General features: G+C 40.8%; 1 long non-coding RNA gene across 1 annotated transcript; it reads right to left on the bottom strand.

Moving 5' to 3' along the window:
* Positions 1-14,306: 14,306 nt before the first annotated feature.
* Positions 14,307-16,390, bottom strand: LOC120929695. The gene is made up of 2 exons (XR_005747418.1): positions 16,357-16,390; positions 14,307-14,474 (listed from the first exon to the last, which is right to left on the bottom strand). It is a non-coding gene; the product is annotated as an uncharacterized LOC120929695 (long non-coding RNA).
* Positions 16,391-16,436: the final 46 nt, after the last annotated feature.

Genomic DNA, 16,436 nt, shown 5'->3' with positions numbered 1-16,436 from the left:
CAATCGAGCAACTCCGTTGACAGAGGCCGGACAGACAATCCAAAAACCGGAAACAGCAAGAGAACCGGTGGTTACAGCAAAAATAATCACTGATCTCATCTGCTGTGGCCGGCTTAAGTATATTTGTTAAAAAATATGGTATAAAATAAAATAAAACAGCAAAATCGACATGACTACACAATATAAAATTTAAAAATTAACAATAACCCCTAAATATAATAAAAACCTAGAAAAAGGGGGTTATGTAAAAAACTGTGTCCCAATGTGGATGTTTAAGCTGGGAAACGAATCTTATCAAAACATAAAGGTGAATAGCATAATAAACTTTCACTCAGTAAGGGCCCTAATAATGAGCACATACAGGTGTACAAAACCACATACTGAAAGGAGCAGACAAATCCAGGGTACAGACTACAATCACCTTATTCAGGACATGATTGAAACACTAATCAGAGAGACCATATACACTTGCATAATACATGGTATGATGATAACATCAGATTAAAAAAGGCACATGATGACATAATGTGACCTGGGTGAATAAATCTAAGAGTTGTTTATAAAAGCGTTAATATCTGTGTCGATATTCAGCCCAAATGGCGTGTAGGTTTTAACTCTATGGATCCATGCCATTTCTTGCTTAGATATCTCACGAACAAGGTTACTGCCTCTCCAATGTGGGCGGTATTTGTCAATCCCGACAAACAACGTCTTGGAGGGGTCTCTATTATGTTTCAAATCAAAATGTCTGGAAACGGAGTGTTTATCAAATCCTGCCCTAATTTTAGCAATATGCTCATTTAGCCTAACTGACAAGGCTCTCTTGGTGCGGCCAATGTACTGCAAGCCGCAAGGGCACTGAATAAGGTATATCACCCCCTTAGTTGAACAGGTTATAAACGGTTCGACCTCAAAACCAATAAAACTTTTGAGGTCGAACCGTCCATTGGCCCCTCAATGTAACAAAGTTAGCCTGTACCTTTAGCAGATAAATGGCCCCAAAGCATAATGTTTCCACCTCCATGCTTGACTGTAGGGATGGTGTTCTTAGGGTCATAGTCAGCATTTTTCTTCCTCCAAACATGGCGAGTCAAGTTAATGTCAAAGAGCTCAATTTCCAGGGAGTCGCGAAATCCGGGAAAAGGGTTTAAATCCCCGGAAATCCAGGACAGTTGGTAAGTATGCACACTGGTTCTGTGATTTTGTGAAATGTAATACTAATCTGTGACTTATGCAGTGCTGACGTCATTAAGCCCCCGTTCACACCTAGGCGTATATACGCCTGTAGTGCGACGCCGCTGCAGCCCCGAGACGCCTGAGGGATGATTTAACATGCACCTCTATGGAGATGGTTCACATCTCCACGCCGTACGCCTGCCGTCTGAAAAAAAGTCCCGGACCTTTTTTTCAGGCGGCTTTCGGCGTTCGGCATAGGATATGTGAACCATCTCCATAGAGGGGGTGAAGGCTGCATTCACAATCACGGCGACAAAACGCCGCAATTCACGGGACAAAACGCCGCGATTTTGTATGCCGAGGTGTGAATGCAGCCTTAAGGTGCCCTGCTGCCCCTCTGCATTGTTTCTATGTGACCTGTTCTATTACATATGATCACATGCACCGACTGCACACAAACATGTCCAGACCACATACTAGGCATGTGCAATTCGTTTTGTTTCCAATTATTTTTTTTACGAAAATTCACAAATTTTCGTATTTAGGAATTTTTTATTTACGAATTTTCGTATTTCTGAAAATTCGAATTTACGAATTTTCGTATTTCCGCAAATTTCCATTTTTTTTAATTTCCGAATTTTCGTATTTACAATTTTCGGAAATTCGTAGCATTTTCCAATTTTTCACTTTTCAAATTTTGAATTTTTCAAATTTTGAATTTTCAAATTTCGAATTTTCGTATTTCCGAATTTCGAATTTTCGTATTTCCGAATTTCGAAAATTCGAAATTTCGAAAATTTAAAAATGTTTCAAATTTCGAATTTTTCAATTTTCGAAATTCGGAAAAATTGAAAAATTCGAAAATTGAAAAATGTCGAAATTTCTGAAAAATGTCAATTTCTGAAAAATTTCTAAATTTCTGAAAAATTTCGAAATTTCTGAAAAATTTCGAAATTTCTGAAAAATTTCTAAATTTCTGAAAAATTTCGAAATTTCTGAAAAATGTGAAAAATTCTAAATTTCGAATTTTTTGATTTTCAATTTTTGAAATTTCGATTTTCGAATTTTTCAATTTTCGAAATGTCGATTTTCGAATTTTTCAATTTTCGAAATTTCGATTTTTTCAATTTTCGAAATTTTGAAATTTCGTATTTCCGAATATTTTCGTATATTCGAAATGCGAAAATTGAAAGATTCAAAATTTCGAAAAAAATGGAAATTCGAAATTTCGAAAATTGAAAAATTCGAAATGTCAAAAATTCGAAAATAGAAAAATTCGAAATTCGTAAATTTCGAAAATTAAAAAATTGAAAAAATCGAAAATTCAAAAATTCGAAAACTGAACAATTCGAAAATTAAAAAATTCGAAAACTGACAAATTCGAAATACGAAATTTCGAAAATTGAAAAATTCGAAAATTGAAAGATTCAAAATTTCGAAAAAAATGGAAATTCGAAATTTCGAAAATTGAAAAATTCGAAATGTCAAAAATTCGAAAATTGAAAAATTCGTAATTTTTTTTTCCGTTTCATTCGTTTTTTTCGTTTCATTCGTTTTTTCCGTTTTTCGGAAATCCGAAAATTTCCCGAATTTAAGAATTTACGAAAAAAGCAAAAAAACTGAATTTTTTTTTTCGAAATTTACGAATTTACGAAAAAATATAAAAAACTAATTAAAGAAAAACGGGTTTACGAATTTACGAAAAAATTAAGAAAAACGAAAATAACATAAAGGAAAAAAAGATTTTTTTGGCAGTGCACATGTCTAGTTAAAGCTTTTCCATTTATAAGACATTCATAGCATGAAATAAAAATGCTCTAACATGACACTTGATCTTAGCCAAAAGGCTGAGAAGCGGTGTTCTCTGCACTCTAATGTCATTCCATTGAAGGGATGCTCTTGGCTCCATAGACACAGCTTCTTTAGCACAACTTGGATGTGGTGTTTAAGCTCTGGGACACCATCCAGAGATCAGCCAGACGATACACTAGCTATCACTAATGGATAGATATCATCCAACCCTGCTCTCACATCCTACTATGCTGTGATGGTGTCAGTTCTATATAAAGGGTGGGAAAATTTGTTCCCCCCAACTTAGGGAGAGAACATTTTTACACTTTTTTTTTCGGTGCAATTGCAGGCGATATCTACAAAACTATTACTAGTTTTACTTTCCCCATAGCATCATCATCTTTTTTTATCATTTATTACTGAGAAAATATAAAAATTCAAGGAATGGAAGTGCTTTCCTGAAATATGCAAATTTACAAAAAGCAAGCGACGTGATTGGCTAAGACAGACTCCTCCCCTATACATATGCAGCTGTGTGTTTAGTGTGAGCGGAGGGTCGTTGATATCTCAATTGCTGGGCTTTCTTTTGTCTGGAGCGGTAAAAGCCCTTTGACACTGGAAACACCTATAGCGGAGCATTAAAATAGCGGTAAAACACTGCTATTTTACTGCGTTTTTACCGCGTTTTTACAGCGTTGAAAACGCATTTCAATGGAGAGGTGCATTTTTGGAGCGTTTTATGAGCGTTTTAATAGCGATATACAATTTTCCGAATTTTGGAAATTCTGAAATACGAAAAATTTTGGGATTTTCGAATTTTTCAATTTTCGAATTTTTCCATTTTCGAATTTTTCATTTTTCGAATTTTTCAATTTTCGAATTTTCGAATTTTTCACTTTTCCAATTCGAATTTTTCAGATTTGCAATTTTTCAAATTTGGAATTGAAAAATTCGAAAATTGAAAAATTTCGAAATTTCGAAATTTGAAATTGGAAAAGTGAAAAATTCTAAAATTCGAATTTTTCGATTTTCGAATTTTTCAATTTTCGAAATTTTCATTTTCGAAATACGGAAATACGAAAATATTCGGAAATACGAAAATTCGGAAATACGAAATTTCAAAATTTCGAAAATTGAAAAATACGAAATTTCGAAAATTTAAAAATTCGAAAATTGAAAAATTCGAAAATTTAAAAATTTCGAAATTTGAAATTGGAAAAGTGAAAAATTCGAAAATTCGAATTTTTCGATTTTTCAATTTTCAAAATTTCGAAAATTGAAAAATTCGAAATTTCGAAAATTGAAAAATTCGAAATTTCGAAAATTGAAAAATTCGAAATTTCGAAAATTGAAAAATTCGAAATTCGAATTTTCGAAATTCTAAATTTCGAAAATTGAAAAAATCGAAATTTCCGAATTTTTCAATTTTCGAAATTTCGAAATTTCGATTTTTTCAATTTTCGAAATTTCGAATTTTTCAATTTTTCAATTTTCGAAATTTCGATTTTTTTCAATTTTCGAAATTTCGAACTTTTCAATTTTCGAACTTTTCAATTTTCGAATTTTTGAAATTTCGTATTTCCGAATATTTTCGTATTTCGAAATTTGAAAAATTTGAAAATTGAAAAATTCGAAAATCGAAAATTCAAAAATTGAAAAATTCGAAAAATAAAAAATTTGAAAACTGAAAAATTCGAAATACGAAATTTCAAAAAATTCGAAATTCGAAAATTGAAAGATTCGAAATTCGAAATTTCGAAAAATTCGGAATTTCGAAAACTGAAAAATTCGAAATGTCAAAAATTGAAAAGTTCGAAATTCGTAAATTTCCGAAACTTTTTTCTCCGTTTCATTTGTTTTTTTTGTTTCATTCGTTTTTGCCGTTTTTTGCTTTTTCGGAAATCCGAAAATATCCTGAATTTACGAATTTACGAAAAAAGCAAAAAAACGTCACCGCGCTTTGGTTAGACGTTTTTTGCATGAACATGTTTATGCAAGCCAGGCTGGAGAGGAATCACGTCGGGAAAAATGTAATCCCCCCCCTGCTGAGAAAAATGGTCGTGTGTACGAGGCATAAGACTAACCTATCAATAGAGAAGGGGGCACAAGGGGGTAGGGAAAGTGCTGCTCACCCCTAAAACATGGTATATATGGAAGGACTCCCCAATGGGGTTTTTAGGCAGCAAAAGAAATTAAAGAATACAACAGAGTAACAATTATGTAAAAAAGTAGAAAAATCATTTAATTGGTAGAGGAAATATAAAACAATAAGCTCTGGTATGGTTTACACTAAAATCATATACACATGGAGTGTTGCACCAACATATATGACATCAATTAACATGAGTGGTTAATGTTCGAGTCAAATAGTTTCTGACGCGTTTCAACCCTTATGAGGGTCTTCTTCGCAGGAAATTGAGGTGCAAAGCTGCAACAAAGAATAAACGTATGACAGTAAAGCACATGATAAAGAGTACTAAATGGAACATCGTAAACTTTGAGTATATAGTTACCAACTCACGGTGTGTAAGTTTCAGTTATATATCAGACAGGAGGCTCATATCTTATGCATTAACTTTCTTTATTTAATGCCCATAGCAGACATTTTAAAACTTTTCTATAAACTTTTAATGTAAAAATTTTTTAGTCAGTAAGACTACGACTCCCAGCAGTCCTTGTAATCCGTAGCCACGCCCAGGTCGGTGACCTCTATATAACAGACTGCCCGACTAAGATCCTCCTCTTTCTTTCTGCTCATAGCAAAAGATAAGTACTCACGGCAAATTTTCTTATATATTTTACTATTATAAGTGTATTTACTTCAGTATATACATATATATATATTTAGATTGTACTTAATCGTCTGATTAGTGTTAATAGGTAGTCACTTCTTAGCTGTTAGTGATTTCTTTATATATATATTTATAATGGTGCTGTATTACTCATAATAGGTATATATGTAATCATATTAGGTATATATGTTACCTATTTCACTTTGTACCAAACGTTTTTTCCCTGACCTGTACCTTTGCCCAGTTTTTTCCCCTGGGCTGCTGTACAGTACCTGTACCGCCGAGCGCCGCACTGCGCCGTTCTTTTAAAGTATTTTTTTCCCTCTTTTTCCCTCAGAGGTGCTGGTGCGTCAGTTTACCTCACAGAGGCACCGCGCCATAGTATCCTTCCCTCCCCGTCTTTCCCGCGCGCTGCGGGGGGAGGGATTCGTCTCCCCCTCCTTCTCTCCTCAGACAAGCTTGTATGCTCTCTCAGCGCTGGAGGAGGGAGGGGCGGCCAATCAGAGGAGAGTCACAGGACATGTGACTCTCTCTCTGCTCAGGCAGAAGGTGTAGGCTTCCTCCTCACGCTGATAAGTCAGTCCCTGCACTGACTGCGGTGAGGAGAGAGCCTGGTATTGTAATTTAACCCCTGCCTGCCTTAGCAAGAATAACTTTCACTTTGCCTTACTCCTGGCAGCGTGGATTAACCCCTACCTGCCTTTAAGCAACACTACCCATATTGCCTTACTGTTTGTGTCTATAGCCTAATTTTAAGAGCTATCCTTACTAATATATAGCTATACAGAGCGGCAGCATGTCTGACCTCCCTGCCCCTACGGATCCTATGGAGGATGACACCAATAGGGACACAGCCCCAGCCCTGAATGCTGCCCAGATTCAGGAGCTAATTAATAAATCCATCCTGGCTGCCCTGTCCTCTGCTGCCTCCTCCAGGGTATATGTACCCATGGCCCCACAGTTACCGACGCCGCAAGGCGACGAACCACCGCCCAAAAAAGGCAAAGCCTCTCAGAAGAGGAAGCACACCCTGGCGGTGATTGACTCCCCGGCAGGGGAAGGAAATAATATGCCTCAGGTAAACCCTAACACGGCTTACCAACCCCAGCATCAGACGCACTCAATTAGACCCCTGGACCCCAGGGAGTTACAATTTAAAGGGACTAAGGCCGCAAGAAGGGCCAAACCGGACTCATACATTGACTCTCCACAAGAGGATTCTGATGACCCCTTAGAGGGATCGGATGAGTCAGAGCCGGATTCATATGAGGACGATGCTGGGGAGACGGCGCTCACTACAGCTGCCACCCCTGCCACGCAGGGAGATATTCTCCTAGACTCCCTAGGAGAACCGTTCTTTGATCCAAACGCTATCAGTCACCCGCGTTCTGGAGAATGGACCCCTCTACCAGAGGTGAACCAATACATAGAATTATGGGCTAGAAAATCCCTTGACAGGGTTAGTCGCAACAAACTTAGGGCTGAATGCCCTAGACCCCTTATACCCAATAAAGTGGTGGCTACCCCTGAGATAGACCCCATTTTAACCAAATATCTAATGAAATCTGGCAAATTCCAGAGAAAAGGGGTAGAACGATCATTCCGATCCATTCAAGATCGTGTTCTAGACATGATGGGGCCCCTGACCAAGATCCTCAATCTTTCGGAACAGGCGGCAGCATCCGGGCAACCGGTCGACGTGTCCAACTCAGTGGCCGATTGGAATTCTCGGTACCTGCGAGATTCCAGCGACTGGAAGTTGGATCGCTCAGTATTTCTCCATCTACAACAGATCTGGGGTCCACTATACATAGACCTGTTCGCCTCACGCCTCAATCATCAGCTGCCCCGCTTCTTCAGCTGGAGGCCGGACCCAGAGGCCTATGCGGTCGACGCGCTGCACCAACCTTGGCCGGAGGGCACCCATTACGCATTCCCTCCCTTCCAGTTGATCCCCAGACTCCTCATTCGGATTGCCACCCTGGAGGCAACTGTGGTGTTGATCACACCGTGGTGGCCGACCCAACCGTGGTTTCCCCTCCTGTTGGGGATGACCGCGGATCGTCCCAGGCTCCTGCCTCACTTTCCTCACCTTCTCACCAATCCGAACGGGGAACTACACCCCCTAATTTTAGAAGACAACCTACCACTCTTGGCGTGGCTGGTTTCGGGATCGCGGACGCTGACAACGTCCTTTCACAGTCGGCTCAGGACCTCCTCGCCCTGGCCTGGGCCCCCGGGACTCGATCGGCATATTGATCAGCGTGGGGGCTCTGGGTGCGTTGGTGTGATCGACGGCAGGTCGATCCTGTACGAGCCCCTGTATCTTTAGTGGTGAATTATTTGGCAGATTCCTTTGAATCTGGCAAATCGTTCAGCTCCATAAATGTTTACCGGTCAGCTATTTCGGCATACCACTGTCCTGTGGATTCCCTACCGATCGGCAAACACCCGTTAGTCTGTCGACTCATGAGAGGCATAAGATTCCAACGTCCCCCACGGCCTAGATACCAAGCAACCTGGGATGTTTCCAAGGTGCTGGATATGTTCGCCAGGTGGGAGGATAATTCGGATCTTCCTTTAAGACTCCTTTCCATTAAACTGACAGTCCTTCTCTGCCTAGTGTCCATTAAAAGGGTATCCGATGTTAAGGCCTTGGATATCTCTAGACGACAATTTTCACCGCAAGGAGTCAAGTTTTCTGTAGTGCGCAGGACTAAGACCGGTATTCAATCGGTCTTCTACCCGTTTTTTCCTGCTCATCCACTCCTCTGCGTGGTTCGCTGCCTACAGGCATATGAACTACAGACCGCTAGCTTGCGTTCCCCGGGTTTGTCACAACTCCTGGTGTCTTATGTCAAGCCACACTTTCCAGTATCGTCGGCCACGCTGGCACGCTGGGTACGTATGGCCATGGACATGGCTGGTATTGATGTGTCCCTCTTCGGAGCTCACTCCGCCAGAGGGGCCATGGCCACCAAAGTAGTCACGTCAGGGGGCTCCCTCTCCGATCTTCTAGTGGCGGCAGATTGGTCTTCAGAGACTACCTTCCGTCATTTTTACTTTAGACCGCAAGATCATGTATCCATGGCAGTTTTACCCTAATATTGTATGTGCAATGTATTCTGTCAGGATATGCATATTATGTCTGCAGGATTAAATGTTAAGCTTTAAACTTGCATAAGATATGAGCCTCCTGTCTGATATATAAATCTAGATTTTCCTAGCTTGTGACGGAAAATATAAGTTATATGAAGACAGGAGGCGAGTATCTTCCCTCCCGTCCCACCCTATTATGTATATCTCTGATTTCTTCACAGGTTACTGAATATCGTACCTGGGTAATACTCCGGATTGGGATACTTGGAAGTTCTACTGTCTTCTTACCCCTGTTGGGACGGAACGCCTATTGAACCCTCGTTGGGTTAAAATTTCTCTGAGACCCCCGTTGGGACTCGACGAACGACTCTGATCCAAGTTATGGATTCCACGGACCCCGGCCGGACGGATACAGTTCAAGACGACGACATCCGACAGGCAAGATCTTCGCAGCAAGAAAGAGGAGGATCTTAGTCGGGCAGTCTGTTATATAGAGGTCACCGACCTGGGCGTGGCTACGGATTACAAGGACTGCTGGGAGTCGTAGTCTTACTGACTAAAAAATTTTTACATTAAAAGTTTATAGAAAAGTTTTAAAATGTCTGCTATGGGCATTAAATAAAGAAAGTTAATGCATAAGATACTCGCCTCCTGTCTTCATATAACTTATATTTTCCGTCACAAGCTAGGAAAATCTAGATTTATATCCTAGACCAGAGTTTAAACTAAAATCCACTGGAGGACCCCTGGTTGATCAGCTCCGCAAGGATGGCTGGAACCCCCAAACGGTCTAACAGTGTGCCATATGGAACGGTCTACAGAGACCCATAGCAAAAATTGGGAAGGATCCAAAACACCAGCCAAAGAGGACCGGGTCGGACAGGATGGAGGGAACCCAGCAGGGCGACTGCCAACAAGTGTACCTAATAACAAATATGAATGAATAATATTAAGTAGATAACCTGTTTATATTATATAGGTTTAAGTCTGTAAGGTACTAATGACACTAGGCATGCACATAGAACCCATTATATCAATCATGCGAGGGGGGGGGAGGGTTGGTTGATGAATATCATAGAGATACTATAGAGAATATAATTGAGTATCTCTGTGATATTCATTATATATGATATTCCAGTATCCAATATAATTGTATCTACATATATAATATCTAGTGCATTTTTGCTCAGCCCAATACAACATATTTTATATCCATTGTAATCAACCAACCCTTCCCCCCCCTCGCATGATTGATATAATGGGTTCTATGTGCATGCCTAGTGTCAATAGTACCTTACAGACTTAAACCTATATAATATAAACAGGCTATCTACTTAATATTATTAAGCTATCTACTTAATACTGTTTTACTGTCATACGTTTATTCTTTGTTGCAGCTTTGCACCTCAATTTCCTCTGAAGAAGACCCTCATAAGGGTTGAAACGCGTCAGGAACTATTTGACTCGAATATTAACCACTCATGTTAATTGATGTCATATATGTTGGTGCAACACTCCATGTGTATATGATTTTAGTGTAAACCATACCAGAGCTTATTGTTTTATATTTTCTCTACCAATTAAACGATTTTTCTACTTTTTTACATAATTGTTACTCTGTTGTATTCTTTAATTTCTTTTGCTGCCTAAAAACTCCATTGGGGAGTCCTTACATATATAAGACTAACCTATCTAGCCCTGCAAAGAAGAGATCAGTATACATACCTTTTTTGGAAGCTGATCCGATCCGGTCATCAAGGGCGGAAACTCTGCAAAGGACCGGCCGACAACGGCTGTGAAATGAATGGGGAGTGACCTCGCCCATAGACTTACTTTGAGGCTTCCATTGTCGGATGTGTCCTCTGCACCCGCCTACACAGAGAAGCCGCAGATGACAGCTCAGCATGGGATCAGGTTGGATCGACTTCAGAAAAGGTATGTATACAAATGTATTCTTTACAGGGCTAGCTAGGTACGGTAAGTGTTAGATCATGGATGTCTGTAGATGTAGAGGTTTTAAGCCCCGTACACACGATCAGTCCATCCGATGAGAACGGTCTGATGGATCGTTGTCATCGGTTAACCGATAAAGCTGACTGATGGTCTGTCGCGCCTACACACCATCCGTTAAATAACCAATCGTGTCAGAACGCGGTGGCGTAAAACACGACGATGTGCTGAAAAAAATGTTACGATGGACTTATCCTTTAAAAAATATATATATATATATATATATTTACTGTAGTCACAGCTCAGTATGCAGCGTCTTCATCTTTTAATCTTTGCTTATATTCCAGTTTAATTTGGTGCCATCACTACTGCCTCATGTTTCACGGTGGTGCCTTCCTCTTGCAGCATCCTATGGAGTCATCCTTGGATGCCGGGACTGGAGTTGTGTCATCTCTACACTGTGTGCATCAATAGAAGCACATAACCCCATAGTCTAGGATGGCAGGGCACATCTCTGCTTCCCAACTTCTTCCTCCCACTTCCCTTTTCCAAGTTAACAGCCTAAGGCCCCGTACTCACGACCAAACATGTCTGCTGAAACTGGTCCGCAGACCAGTTTCAGCAGACATGTTCCGTCGTGTGTACAGCAGCGCGGACAGGATTCCAGCAAACAATTGTCTGACAGACCGTTTCTGAGCAGACAACTGTTTCCCGGACTTGCTTTAAAACAGTCCGCTGGAAACCTGTCCGGCCGGACATGTACGGTCGTCTGTACAGACCTACCGTACATGTCCTGCCGCCCGCCATCCCTCGCATGCGTCGAATGACTTTGACGCATTCGTGGAAGCATTTTAAAGAGCCAGCAGCATTGAATGTTGTAAACCGCAAGTGCTGGGTTAAGAATTTTAACACAAATTTTAATTAGAAATGTGTATTTTTTTGTGCTCAATGTATAAAGCTAAAATATGTTGAGAATTTACTACTACTTTAACATGTCCATGGTCAAACTGACCAAAAGGTGTGCATCCTGAACTCTGTAATCCATGACAATTTACAACGTACAACATGGTAGTCTCAAGTAGTCTCAGTTCTGTAAAACAAGGGAGAGTCAAATGTGTGAACACGGTGCATGCCGTACTGAGCTCGATCCCACCCACCAAACAAAATTAACTTTTTATAAAAAATTGTAAAAAAAATAAAAAAAAATGGTAGCAGAAAAGGAGTTATTTAAAAAAAAATACCTGTTTGGTAAAGAAGAGCAACACTTTCACTTTTGTTACCTATTTCCATTTCTTAAAGAAAGAAAAAGAAGTCGACTTGTTTGAGGTGAGCGACAGCTTAAAGTTCATTCCAAGATATTACTGAATTCAAAATGTTGTAATGGTTTTCCTTTATCTTGTTTAACCACTTAAGCCCCGGACCTTTAGGCAGCTAGGACCCGGCCAGGTTTTGCGATTCGGCACTGCGTCGCTTTAACAGACAATTGCGCGGTCGTGTGACGTGGCTCCCAAACAAAATTGGCGTCCTTTTTTTCCCACAAATAGAGCTTTCTTTTGGTGGTATTTGATCACCTCTGCGGTTTTTATTTTTTGCGCTATAAACAAAAATAGAGCGACAATTTTGAAAAAAATGCAATATTTTTTACTTTTTGCTGCAATAAATATCCCCCAAAAATATATATAAAAAAATGTTTTGCAATAAGCGTTTATCGGTTGGTTTGCGCAAAATTTATAGCGTTTATAAAATAGGGGATAGTTTTATTGCATTTTTATAAAAAAAAAATTTTTACTACTACTAATGGCGGCGATCGGCGATTTTTTTCATGACTGTGACATTATGGCGGACACTTCGGACAATTTTGACACATTTTTGGGACCATTGTCATTTTCACAACAAAAAATGCATTTAAAATGCATTGTTTACTGTGAAAATGACAGTTGCAGTTTGGGAGTTAACCACAGGGGGCGCTGTAGGGGTTATGTGTGATCTCATGTGTGTTTACAACTGTAGGGGGGTGTGGCTGTAGGTGTGATGTCATCGATTGTGAATCCCTATAAAAGGGATCACATGATCGATGCCGCCGCCACAGTGAAGCACGGGGAAGCTGTATTTACATACAGCTCTCCCCGTTCTTCAGCTCCGGGGACCGATCGCGGGACTCCAGCGGCGATTGGGTCTGCGGTCCCGGAGCTTCGGACCGGGTCGCAGGCGCACGCCCGTGACCCACAGCTGGGTACTAGCACAGGACGTACGTGCATGTGCCCAGCCGTGCCATTCTGCCGACGTAAATGTGCAGGAGGCGGTCCTTAAGTTGTTAAAACGGTAATAAACCCAAAACCAAAAATGGAATATATATCCGCTTACCAATCATTAGATGTGGTGGCTGCATTCATTTTCTTTTCTTAGGCTTTTCCCCCTCTGTTTTCACCCGGTGATCTAGCCAGTAACACACAGTGCCTACACTCTGGATGTAGGAGCACAGCAGCATGATTAATGTGGGGGAGGATAGTGTTAGATGTACTAGCAGATTTAGATACACTAAGAATTGAAACTAAAATTCCAGCTCACACTGCAGTTACACCAACATTTTTGTGTAGTTTAGGATAAAGGTTTTACACAAATAAATAAAAGCTGATCATTGTAAGGCTGCATTCACACCTCGGCGTACTGAATCGCGACGTTTTGTCCCGCGAATTGCGGCGGCAAATAGCGGCGTTTTGTACCGCGATTCGCGGCGACAAAACGCTGCGATTGTGAATGCAGCCTCACCCCCTCTATGGAGATGGTTCACATCTCCTATGCCGAACGCCGAAAGACGCCTGAAAAAAAGGTCCGGGACCTTTTTTCAGGCGGCAGGCGTGGAGATGTGAACCATCTCCATAGCCGACCATGTAAAAATCACCCCTCCAGCGTATGAGGGGCGGCTGCAGCGTCGCGCTTCAGGCGTATATACGCCTAGGTGTGAATGCAGCCTAAGCACCCCTGTCTGTGGTAAATGGTTTGTTTTAACACTCGTAACTGATACATTTATAGGACAGTTTGTTCTTTTGAAAAACATCAGACTTACTGTCTGGATCACCAGGATAAAAATAAAAGAAAGCAAGCATAAAAAAGAAAACTAATATAGCTGTCACATCTAAGAATTAGTAAGCTGCGGTGTAATAAATGTTTGCTTTTGGGTTTGACGCCCCTTCAAATCAAGTATTGTTTGTTTCCTACATTTATGGCCTGGAGTTCTAGATACAGAAACAAAGCAACACATACATGAATATATTTGTGAAAGCATACTTTTACACCATGATTACAAGGAACCATTGGGTATTGAATTTCATTCAGAAGTGAATGAACTGATAAATTAGTTTTGGCAACAATAATCTTCGTATTTAACAAGAGATTTCCCATATTCTTCCTCCTCAAATATCCAGTATAAACACAGTTCAGAACGTGTAAAAAAGACAAATCATAAGAACTAAAACAACAGCACCATCTAGTGGAATATTGAGCTCTAAACACTGAAATGCATGTTTATTTATTTTACAAAGACAATATTATTTATGTCCATATAAAATGTAAAAGGAAACAAAAACAATACGCCAAAATGCATCAATTATAAAGTGCAATAACAGAATTCATCTTTCAGGAGTCTGATTCAGGACTAGTTCACACCTCATGCAAAACCACATCGTTTTGTGTTTGATGGCCGACAATTCTTTGCCGTTTGTATGCAATACAAGTTCCTGGCCAACGCTCTTTGGGCAAAAGTCCGATCGTGTGTATGTGGCTTTAGGGCTTGTTTACAGCACAATCCTTGCGTTTACTGTGCAGTTCCGCATGCTCATTTACCGTATATACTCGAGTATAAGCCAAGATTTTCTGCCCTTTTTTGGGCTGAAAATGCCCCCCTCGGCAGTGTACCTAAAATTATTGAGAGGCTGCAGGCGTCCATCATTTAAAACTCGTGGTCTCCTGGTCCCTTCCGTGATAGGCGGAACTCTGTCTGCTGAGAAATCACGAACGTTATCTCATCCTCACCCATCCCAGCAAACACTGGGCTAGATTCAGATAGGTGAGCGGATCTTTAGATCCGCGTAACCTATCTCATTTACATTACGCCGCCGCAAGTTTTTCAGGCAAGTGCTTTATTCACAAAGCATTTGCCTGTAAAGTTGCGGCGGCGTAGCGTAAATCCACCCGGCGGAATTCAAATTCGGCGGGTAGGGGGCGTGTATCATTTGAATCCCAGTGCGCATGCTCCAAATGACGTTGGCAACTCGTCATGCTTTCGTCGTGAACGTAAATTACGTCCAGCCGTATTCGCGAACGACTTACGCAAACTACGTAAAAAATTCAAAACTCGGCGCGGGAACGACGGCCATACTTAACATAGGATACCCTGCACATACCCCTCATATAGCAGGGGTAACTATACGCCGGAAAAAGCCGAACGCAAACGACGTAAAAAAAAAGCTCTGGGCGGTCGTTCGTTTCTGAATCGGCGCAACTCCTCATTTGCATATTCCTCGCGTAATAATACGGAAGCGCCACCTAGCGGCCAGCGTGAGATTGCAGCCTAAGATCCGACGGTGTAAGTCACTTACACCTGTCGGATCTTAGGGATATCCATGCGTAACCTGATTCTACGAATCAGGCGCATAGATACGACGGCCGGACTCAGAGATACGATGGCGTATCAGGAGATACGCCGGCGTATCTCTTTTCTGAATCTGGCCCACTGTGTCTGCTGGGAAACTGAGTCCGAGGATGAGAGAACGTTCGTGATAGGTGTTTCTCAGCAGACACAGTTCTGCCTATCACGGAAGGGACCAGGAGGAGACAGAGAGTCGAGTTTTAAACAATGAATGGATGCCTGCAGCCTCTCAATTTCAGGTACACTGACAACAGGCACAGTGACGATGGGCACAGTGAGGATTGGCACAGTGAGGATGGGAATAGTGACAATTGGCACAGTGAGGTTGCAATGGGCACAGTAAGGCGTGCAAATGGGCACTGTTGCCCCTTTTTTTCCCCCGTTTACAGTAGCTGCTGCATTCTCACCCTCGGCTTATACTCGAGTCAATACGCTTTCCTATTTTTTTTTAGGTAAAATTCGGTACCTCGGCTTATATTCGGGTCGGCTTATACTCGAGTATATATGGTGTATGCCATTGCTGTTTCAAGCATTATTTTTTTTCTACTAAGTCGCATTTACATGTGTTCATATGCATTCCAGTACAACTACACACATAAAGATGCAGCATATAATACGCAAAAATGGTTTTAAAAACTGAAATGATTTTTATTGAAGAATTCAATAATAGGAAAAAATATCCAGTGGTGTGTCTAGCTGCATATCATAGTATAGTGTGAAGTGTCACTCATTCAGTGTCTACATATCTCTCACCAAGCATAGATGGTTCCAGGGGGTGCAGCACAGGCCATACAGATATTTGTAGACATTTTCAGGCTGCTGCAATAAGGAAAAGATCAAATTATAAAGTGCAATAACAAAATTTATCTTTCAGGAGTCTGATTCAGGACTAGTTCACACCTCATGCATTCCAGTGTTTTTTTTTTTTTTTTTTCTGCATCCAAAAGAAAGTAGGTTTCATGGTTTTCAATGGCAATACA

The sequence above is a fragment of the Rana temporaria genome, chromosome 2 (genome assembly GCF_905171775.1).
Source record: "Rana temporaria chromosome 2, aRanTem1.1, whole genome shotgun sequence".
NCBI lineage: Eukaryota > Metazoa > Chordata > Amphibia > Anura > Ranidae > Rana > Rana temporaria.
The sequence above is the reverse complement of the archived record's forward strand: the minus strand, read 5'-3'. Positions and strand labels throughout refer to the sequence as shown.